The 10,907-nt window shown below is 42.0% G+C and overlaps 1 pseudogene; it reads right to left on the minus strand.

The window, feature by feature from the left end:
- Positions 1-9,589: 9,589 nt before the first annotated feature.
- LOC124614650 lies at positions 9,590-9,707 on the minus strand (annotated as a pseudogene).
- Between the last annotated feature and the right edge of the window lie 1,200 nt (positions 9,708-10,907).

The following is a 10,907-nucleotide window of genomic DNA, read 5'->3' on the forward strand; positions in this document are numbered from 1 at the left end:
CCCCGTTCTCACAGTTTTACTTCCGCCAGTACCTCGTCTCCTACCTTCCAAACTTTGCAGAAGCTCTCCTGCGAAGCTTTCATGACTAGCACTCCTGAAAGAAAGGATATTCTATTTTACATATATCCCTCACATATCGCACGTATTTGTACAAATTTTCATCTGTATATCTAGCGAATTTCACCCTACAGTTTTGTTTCACGCAGCTCTGTGTTTATGACGTCATATCTCCTGAAATATATTGTGCACAACGACATAATTTCTTGGGTTCATCCAGTGTGGCTGCTGCCGGTAAAATTAGTTGTGAATAGAATTTGTAGCAAAGAAGTAATAAACTAAAACTCACAAAAAACGCTACAATTTTCCACACATCTCATTACAATCAGCATCAGATGTTACTGTCTGAGAAAGGTGTTGCGAACAGAACGAAGTAATAAATTTTGATCGTTTTGCATGATACGGTAGTTTTTCAAGCGTCTCAATGTTTATTACGTCATATCTCCTGAACTAAGTTTTGGACATACATGTAATTTTTCTGGTACGTTTCGTGGTACATGTGAATGAATACTGTCTACAAAATTCATCACAAATATAGGTAGTAGTAAAGAAGTAATAAATTAACTTTCATCAGTCATGCAGAAGTTTTAATGCATAAACAGCGAAAATATAGTATGCGATAAACTTTTTTCGTTGGAATTCGTCAACGATGAAATGTTTCTTAAAGGGTTGAAATTATGTGTAAAGTTTGTTGCAAGGCTCTGTGTGCTCCCATTCTCAAATACTGGGTATGACTGAAGTTTGGATATTCGTACGTCGCGTCCCACACTGCTTTCTCACCACCACTCCCCACCCCTCTGATAAATGGGTGGTTCTTATCCACACGGTGATGCATTTCATACACTAAGTCACATGGGTACCCAGTTTGGTTGAAATCGGTCCAGTGATTTAGGAGAAGGTATGGAACATACAAACGTACATACACAGTGTGATCAAAAGTATACGAACACCTGGCTGAAAATGACTTACAAGGTCGTGGCGCACTCCATCGGTAATGCTGGAACTCAATACAGAGTTGGCCCACACTTAACCTTGATGACAGCTTCCACTCTCGCAAGCATACGGCCGATAAGGTGCAGGAAGGTTTCTTTGGGAATGGCAGCCCATTCTTCACGGAGTGCTGCACTGCAGAGAGGTATCGATGTCGGTCGGTGAGGTCTAGCACGAAATCGGCGTTCCAAAACATCCCAAAGGTGTTCTACAGAATTCAGGTCAGGACTCTGTACATACCAGTCCATTACAGGGATGTTGTTGTCGTATAACCACTCCGCCACAGGCCGTGCATTATCAACAGGTGATCGATAGTGTTCAAAGATGCAGTCGCCATCCCCGAATTGCTCTTCAACAGTGGGAAGAGAGAAACTGCTTAAAAGATCAATGTAGGCCTGTGCTGTGATAGTGCCACGCAAAACAACAGGGAGTGCGAGCCCCCTCCATTAAAAACACGACCGCACAGTAACACCAACGCCTCCGAATTTTACTCTTGGCAGTACACACGGTGGAAGATGACGTTCATCGGGCATTCGACATACCCACACATTTCCATCGGATCGCCATATCGTGTACCGTGATTCATCACTCCATACAATGTCTTTCCACTGTTAAATCGTCCAATGTTTACGCTCCTTACAGCAAGCGAGGCGTCGTTTGGCATTTACCGGCATGATGTGTGGCTTATGAGCAGCCTCTCGGCCATGAAATCCAAGTTTTCTCACTTCTGTCATAGTACTTACAGTGGATCCTGATGCAGTTTGGAATTCCTGTGTGATGGTCTGGATGCGTTACGACCCTCTTCAACTATCGGCGGTCTCTGTCAGTTAACAGACGAGGTCGGCCTGTACGCTTTTGTGCAGTACTTGTCCCTTCACGATTCCACTTCACTATCACATCGGTAACAGTGGACCTAGGGATGTTTAGGAGTGTGAAAATCTCGCGTACAGACGTATGACGTCCGGAGCTCGTGGTCGTGCGGAAGCGTTCTCGCTTCCCACGCCCGGGTTCCCGGGTTCGATTCCCGGCGGGGTCAGGGATTTTCTCTGCCTCGTGATGACTGGGTGTTGTGTGATGTCCTTAGGTTAGTTAGGTTTAAGTAGTTCTAGGGGACTGATGACCATAGATGTTAAGTCCCATAGTGCTGAGAGCCATTTGAGAGCCAGACGTATGACGCAAGTGACACCAAATTAGACCACGTTCAAAGTCTGTGAGTTCCGCGAAGCGACTCATTCTGCTCTCTCACGATGTCTAATGACTACTGAGGTCGCTGATGCAAAGTACATGGCAGTAGGTGGCAGCACAATATGCCTAGTATGAAAAACGTATGTTTTTTGGGGGAGTACGGATACTTTTGATCACATAGTGCATATACACACATAAGTACATTTGTACATCCATTTTTAAAATTTGTATGGATTTAAGCTGCTTCGGTACAGCGAGGACATATACTTTTAAGTTACTATGTTTGCAGCTGTTCTTGGATAGAATTTTGGAATGTTTACTTCCTTTTCTTTAATGCAGGGATTTTTGGAAATAATGTTCAGTAACACCGCTATAGTAGCACTGCCATCGGTAAAATAACAGTTGGTAACGCCCAATGAATGCTCTGTTTCTGTCTTTCTGCTGGTGTTCTTTACGTATGATCAGACTCTCTTTGGATTTTCTGCCAATTTTCGAGTCATAGTTTCGTTGCGGAAACTATTAAAAGCCTCTCGCATGGCATCACTAGCAGCTTTTACTCATTCGCGCATGTTTATTATGAATACAACACCAGCTTCCAATTTTGACGCAGGCGTGATATAAAGAAAAGAAAAGTAATATGACATTCGACCATCGGTATCGAACAGCGCTACATCAAATTATGGTCTGTTTTATAAGCAGCAGTCAAATGAAGGTGCGACTGATGCAGAAAAATAAGTTGGTTGGTTGGTTGTTTGGGGAAGGAGACCAGACAGCGTGGTCATCGGTCTCATCGAATTAGGGAAGGATGGGGAAGGAAGTCGGCCGTGCCCTTTCAGAGGAACCATCCCGGCATTTACCGGAAGCGATTTAGGGAAATCACGGAAAACCTAAATCAGGATGGCCGGACACGGATCTGAACCGCAGTCCTCCAGAATTCGAGTCCAGTGTCGCTCGGTGAAAAGTAAGTAAACTGTTTATTATTTAAAACGTAATCACTATAACTGTTATCACATTTACCTCCTAGTGAGATAAGAGTCGGTAATTTCCCGGGAAAAATGTTTGCGGTCTCTTACAGATACGTTATTTACCCAGGAGTGCACCTCTTCGCCCTAAACATATCGTCGGTAACGAATGCCTTTCTTTAGGTCACCAAAAATATGGAAATCGCTTGGGGATAGATAGGGACTGACTGCATGGAGGATGTGTAAAGGCTTCTCAGCGGCCCACCCACAGGGTGCCACTGTTTTCTCCACTACAATGTGGAGCTTTTTCTAGAAGGCCCTTACACATTTCCCATAAGGTCCTGATCTCTCCCTGCACGATTTCCATTTTTGGAGCCCTGAAGAAAAAAAAGCGTGGCTGTCGATTTGTTTCGGACGAAGAGATGCACTCAAATATTTTTCAATGAAGGCAATGACCTTCTTGTCTCACATTAGGGTAAATGTATGAACAGTGATGGTGGTTAGTGTTGAAAAGATGAACAATTTTCTTACTGTTTGGGCATCTGTCTTGTTTTCATCTAACTGCTCCTTATGTTTTTATTTGCCGGTAATTGTATGTATTACAAAGGGGACCTAGAAACAACGGAGAGGCTTCGTCCCGCTGTAGCCCTCAGTGGTTCAGAACCCCACAATAGGCCACAGCAGTCCACCCACCCCAGCGCCGCCCTACAACGAACCCAGGGATATTGATATTGTGCGATTTCGGCCCCCAGTGGACATCGCCCCCTCCCCCCCTCCCCCCTCCCCCCCCCCCACCCCCCGGTAACGCCACATACCAGACGAGTGTAACCCTAAATGTTCGCATTGTAGACTAATTATGATATACGCGTATGTGGAAACGGTGTTTGCGCAGCAATCGCCGACACAGTATAATTGAGCCGGAAGAAGGGGAACCAGCCCACAATTTCCGAGGTAGATGGAAAACCACCTTAAAAACCATCCACAGGCTGGCCGGCACACCTGACCTCGACGCTAATCCACCGAACGCCGGTGATTACTTCTCTCTGCCATTGGGGTTCTGGCTATGCAGGAACTGCGTAAACAATTCGACGTCGTGCTCACTTCGTATATACTTATTCTTTAAATAAAGGCGTTACCAGAGAAGTACAGATCAAATCAGTCCAAGAACTGCGGGCGTATTTACTCTTCATAGGTTAGTTTAGTAAGCGCGAGAGCGTGTTATGAAGCTTGTCAATTGTATACTCATATTTCCTGCTCATGAACACGGTACACTAAAATACAACACGATCTAAAAAAATTTCGCATATTATTATTTTTTTACGCCTATATTTATAGCATACATGACATTTAAACAAAGTAAATGCATTTATCATTGTGAAATTTATCTGTAGATTATACGAGCTCGCGAGTTTTGTTCGTTCGTGAATATTCCGCAGATTTTTGTCTTTTTTATTATTAACTCTTCTGGATCTTTTCATTGTCAAAATTTCAGGTAGTAGATATTATTACTGTTATTGTATACTGAAACATTTGTAAGAAATAAACACTATGAAGGAAAGCATTTATCTTTGTCAAAAACTTTTTTTGGAAATAATCGAATTTTTGTTTTATATTACATTTTATTAAAAGCCTTGACGGGGGTAGTAGTATTAGGTCGAGCACGTACGAGTAGTGTTTGCTATATCTCTTACTGTTTGTATGTGATTATCAGAAAAAACTGTATATAATATGAAGGAAATTGAAACAAATAACACGTGACATTTTATTTATTAATCTGCACACATAGAAAGCGAAGCCTGAAAGCTGTTTTGCTAGCAGGATGACGCCATTAGAAAACGGAGAACTAACACAAGATAAGTAAAACAATAATTTCAAGAAACTGAACGCAAGTTCATGATAAGTACAAGTTTTTTTTATTCTCAATGTAGTGAGGAAAATGACGCAAAGAAAATCGCAAAAGGCAACTGTCATTTTTAAGACTCAAAAATAATTTTTCTTAATTGTAATTTTTGTTAAAGTAAAATAAGGGAAAGTTTAGAAGCGTTACTGTGATTCTTACAGTAGTCTAGTAGCAAACGTTACAAGAGAGGCATTGCACATCACGGATAGGTTTACTATTTATATTCAGAGCTCACATGTTCCAAACCGAGCCACACAATATTATACTTCTCCGACTTGCATCTCGCAAGGCAGGCAGAATGAAAATCGTATGGTGGTTTATCGACAGGCCAGTAATGGGAATCTGAGATACAGCAAATCTTCGAAACGTGAGCTGATCTATACGTAGTTCGATCTCGTAATACAAATGGATTTGCTCGCTTTATCAAGTTATCAAATACCTTCTTACGGTGGTGCTCCATAGCCGTAAAATGCTTCACGAAATTACACAGCTACACCATCAGCCGCTGTCAAAAACTCCACGAAGTTGCTATTAGTTGCAGTCTATACATGGACCATCTTCTCTTTTCTCGTGCGTTACATGTAAATGTCTTAATATTAAGTCGAATATGCTACCATCGATGTCGTTACTGAATGTCCCTTATACACAGTAACAGATCTACCTATCTTTAAGTGGGCAACACGAAACAGCTTCCCGGATGAATAAATAAATAATGTAGGACAGTGTTTTACGTTGAGGGCAGTGTATCCAGGAAGACAAGATGTGTCCTATCGGTGTTTCAATCTGATTCCGCAATCACATGCGGTAACACGCACTGGAGACCGCTGTAAGCAGTTTCCAGCATTTTCTGCTGATTATGTTGTTGTGAAACATAGGGTTGTGTTTCATGTATTATTTGTAAATATTTTGCGTTCTGTACATTTGAGTGCTGTGCAGTATATTAAAGTTATTCATAAGACTGTTACTTCTTCAGTTACCGAATTTTATCGCAAGTAAAATTTTACGTACTCATAATTTTTGAAATTAGTTACATAATGTGTAAGCGATTAGGCCTCACTTTGAAGGTCGTGAGCATCGCCTTGAAAAGGAAGTCTTCTACCATGGACCGTAAGACATTAACAGATGAACTGAGTTTCATTAACTGCTTAACAGTTTTATTTATCTTGAAAATAAAAGTTTATGTTAGTTGCCAATAGCATCTATTTCAAAATGTATTTGATTTATAACTGCATTTTTAATAAAACTTCAACTTAATTTGATGTCACTAATTGTTGGTGCACAGTAGATTAATAATAACTGATATACTATTAAATACGGTACTGACAAGATTTTGTCGACTGCGACGCTTTTAAGTTTCAATAGAATATTTGTTCCTAGGTACAAGACCATGCTGTATCTTGGAACTTATTTTTTTCAAATTCTCGATAAATTTTCATTTTCGGGAGTACTTATTGTGATTTCGGAAAAAGACTTCAGCACACTGAGAGTATGTGCCATCATTTAAAAATTGAATGAGAAAGTACATTATATTTCCAACAGAGGGGTGGCTGGAGGCTATTCTGAAAAGCATTCTAAGGAATAACTCACTCATCTACTGCAGTTATTTGTAACTGCTTCACGTAATGCAAGACTTATCACTTTGTAGTGAAATTACTATGTGAAAAAGTCTTTAACATAGAGAGTGGAAGGTCTTTTCATTATTTATGCCCCTGTATCTGACTTCGTTGCACAACGTGAAATGATCGGCTCTTGCAACATGCCATGCGAGGTGCAACTGTAGCGAACTGCGTTGAGATCTAGTTCAGAATGTTCAAATGTGTGTGAAATCTTATGGGATTTAACTGCTAAGGTCATCAATCCCTAAGCTTACACACCACTTAACCTAAATTATCTTAAGGACAAAAACACACACTCATGCCCGAGGGGGAACTCAAACCTCCGCCTGGAGCAGCCGCACAGTCCGTGACTGCAGAGCCTTAGACCGCTCGGCTAATCCCGCGCGGCTGAGGTCTAGTGACACTGAGCACGTAACTGTAATTGCGCACCCAGAAGGAAGTGTTCAAGACGACGTGTGCCAGAGACTGCCCTTTCCGTTGGCCAAGGTAACAGCATAGCCAGATTGAAGACACCAAGAAGCGCTCCCGATATGACGCCAGCTATGCTGTAGCCCAGCTGCAACGCAAAGTAGAGACGTGTAGTATCAGCAGTGGCCAAAGAGACTGGCTGGTGGGCACGGAAAAGTATTGCATGGGGGGGTCAGGTGATTCAGAATGAGTATTACAATTATGTTAGCGTACCGTGGTAATTCAGGATTTTTCCAACATTGTATCTCCAATTCTCTAAGCATTAGGTTGTGCAGAAGCAGCCAAATTGTTCCACCGACTTCGTTTTTCGAAATGGAACTATGTAATTTTTTTTGTGACATTAGAAAAGGTTCTTGGAATGACGTAGCATGATGAAAGATAACAACACTACTCTCCCACAGTCACGCAAGAGATCCCAGGAACATTTTCCCTACTGTACCAAATGTGTGCGGCAAGAAACTCCCACAGTGCTATTTTCCCATTATTGTGGAGGCTCGCCGGCCGGGGTTTGCCTAGTGGTTCTAGGCGCTACAGTCTGGAACCGCGCGACCGCTACGGTCGCTGGTTCGAATCCTGCCTCGGGCGTGGATGTGTGTGATGTCCTTAGATTAGTTAGGTTTAAGTAGTTCTAAGTTCTAGGGGACTGATAACCTCAGGAGTTAAGTCCCATAGTGGTCCGAGCCATTTGAAACATTTTTTGTTGAGACTCATCGCCAAATATTTACGTTCCAGAGAATTCTGTATGCCGATGGCTGTTTGCTTTGTAGAAATGTCTGAAAACTGAAAACTGAACCTCACTCACCAAGTATGTGAGGATAACACTTTAACCATCGTCAGGCGTTCGTTAGATGACTCCAGAAAAAAGAAAAGGAAAACAACTGTTATGACACAATATTTGTTCTAAATTAACGGTGCACACGTAAGTCTAATTTTTAACACACATGTTGGGATATGAGAGTAGCTTGTGTGGATGTTTATTACAGGAGAGTAACAGATAGCAGTTCGAGATTTATCTGTAATAGCAAGTATTGTAAATACAATTTTGGTAATGCAAGACTGACAATTTCCGATATGACCACTTCCGTTTTCTAACAGCAACGAAACAATCGATAAAATCTTGAAATCATGCAAATCACCAAGTGTAGATTTATTTAAGTCTGAAGCCATTTATTGGCTTCGACAATTAATTGCTGAAGGAATACTCATACAAGAAAATCTTATGGGACTTAACTGCTAAGGTCATCAGTCCCCAAGGTTACACACAACTTAACCTAAATTATCCTAAGGACGAACACACACACCCATGCCCGAGGGAGGACTCGTACCTCCGCCGGACCAGCCGCACAGTCCTGACTGCAGCGCCCCAGACCGCTCGGTTAATCCCGCACGGAAATACTCATACAGAGCAGATGTTAATTTTATAATGGTAATTCCAGAATTTGAAGGTTCAGGGCACATTTGGTTGCCTTCAAAACTGGGGTTATTATATTGAATATTATGTTGGGCAGGCGGGCTGTCAGTGGCACTATTGTATTAGATATGTCATTTTGTGACAAAAAAAAAAGATTACTGCTACGAAACTGGTAACTATAACTTAAATATTATGTTGTACTGAACCAATCGTAGCACAAAACCTGTAATGTCTAGAACACTAAATTTCAGCTGGAATATTTTGTTCAATAGGCTTGCTTCTTACGATGACCACTTTGAAGCCCTATATAAGAGCAATGCGTCACGGTATTAATACATTGTGGTAATGAGTAACTTCCGAAATATTTTCGGAGAACAGCTTGGTGTTTCATTTTCCATATCAGTGACAGAATAAGCTGTGCTGTGTTTTATTGTATTTTACAAACCGCATTCCTATCTAGCACTAATATTATCGAGTACAGTGCGCTTATCAAGAGCTTTCGACAATTCGGGCCTCAATTTTATGAACCTGTTGAATACAGTGGTGCAAAATCTGTCGAGCAGTGGCGTTCGTGCAAGCGGCTAAGTTAGAGGACTACATGATTGCACGTACTGCATTCGAGTCACGCCACTTTCATGTTTCTCCTACACTTCTATCAAATAATTCTATTGCGGGCAACGTATTATAAAAATTACGTTAGAGAAACAATAATAATAACAAAATGTAATTATATGGTTCCAGAGATCTTTCCAACTATCAAATATCTATGACGTACACACGCCGACTAAAAAAACTCCTACCGCGCAGGCCATGAAGGCCAAACGTACCGACTGGCCACCGTGTCATCGTCAGCCCACAGGCGTCACTGAATACGGATGTGGAGGGTCATGTGGTCAGCACACCGCACTCCCGGCCGTAAGTCAGTTTCCGAGACCGCAGCCGCTACTTCTCAATGAAATAGCTCCTCATCTTGCCTGACAAGGATTGAGTGCACGCAGCTTGCCAACAGCGCTCGGCAGACCGGATGGTCACCCATCCAAGTGCTAGCCCAGCCCGACAGCGCTTAACTTCGGTGGTCTGACGGGAACCGGTGTTACCACTGCGGCGAGGCCTTTGGAATGCCGACTAAAGCCACGAATGAATATTAATCCAAGGCCGGGATTCGAACCTGGGTCTTCTACCCACTAGGCATGTGCACTAACAACTACGTCCCTTGTCTATCGAGCAGGAGACCAGAGTTCGAAAACCGGCCTTGGTACTAATTTTCATTCGTCGCTGATACGTGGTAATTACTGGAGTTAAGGAAAACGTGGAATGACCCGCCAATATGACTCTTTTCTCACAACCTGTTTATTTGACAATATATAAACTGTGTTTTACAGATAATCGAAGCATTTTATCATAAAATTTTCTTTAACAAAATGAACAAATCTGCAAAACTCTTTTGACCTTAAACCTTAAGCTGAATAAGCTTTTAATCTTTGCAAAAGGGATATGAAGTGCTGTATTGCAAAATAATACAATGATTACAAGACGGTCGGATCTGCAGCCCGCCCGTTATCGGGTGAAACAGCGGTGTTTACGACCGCGCTGGACACAGTCTGTCTTATTAGATGCCCTTCTGCAACACATGAAAACTAATAAGCACCATTGAGGACAACTGTAATTCAATTACTCAAAACAGATGACGTAACTTTTAATTTGAAAGCTGTATCTCAAATGGTTCAAATGGCTCTGAGCACTATGGGACTCAACTGCTGAGGTCATTAGTCCCCTAGAACTTAGAACTAGTTAAACCTAACTAACCTAAGGACATCACAAACATCCATGCTCGAGGCAGGATTCGAACCTGCGACCGTAGCGGTCTTGCGGTTCCAGACTGCAGCGCCTTTAACCGCACGGCCACTTCGGCCGGCCAGCTGTATCTCGAAAGGTTTTCAATCGGCAACCCAGATGCGACTGGATCTCAAACCCTCCCTTCTGACAGTTGACTGGAGTCCTGGTGACAGTTGGCTGTTAATATTTTCAAAGTTAAGCTGACTGTCAATTATTAAGACCGCTCTGAAGGAACGTCTTAAAATATTACTTGTGAACAGTTATTACAAGAGAGCTCAGTGGGCGGAACCACGAGATTCGGCTAAAATACACCAATAATGACCCAGTCTTCCAAACACAGAAACGAACAGCTTAGCACAACAAGTTGTCACATTATAACTAATAACTGAGAAATGTAATTATAATCAGAGAATTGAACCGGTTAATAGCTAAATGTAACCACAAAGTCCCTCCTTTGTTTAATGGCAACATGTGCCTTAGTA

The sequence above is a fragment of the Schistocerca americana genome, chromosome 4 (genome assembly GCF_021461395.2).
Source record: "Schistocerca americana isolate TAMUIC-IGC-003095 chromosome 4, iqSchAmer2.1, whole genome shotgun sequence".
Classification (NCBI taxonomy): Eukaryota; Metazoa; Arthropoda; class Insecta; order Orthoptera; family Acrididae; genus Schistocerca; species Schistocerca americana.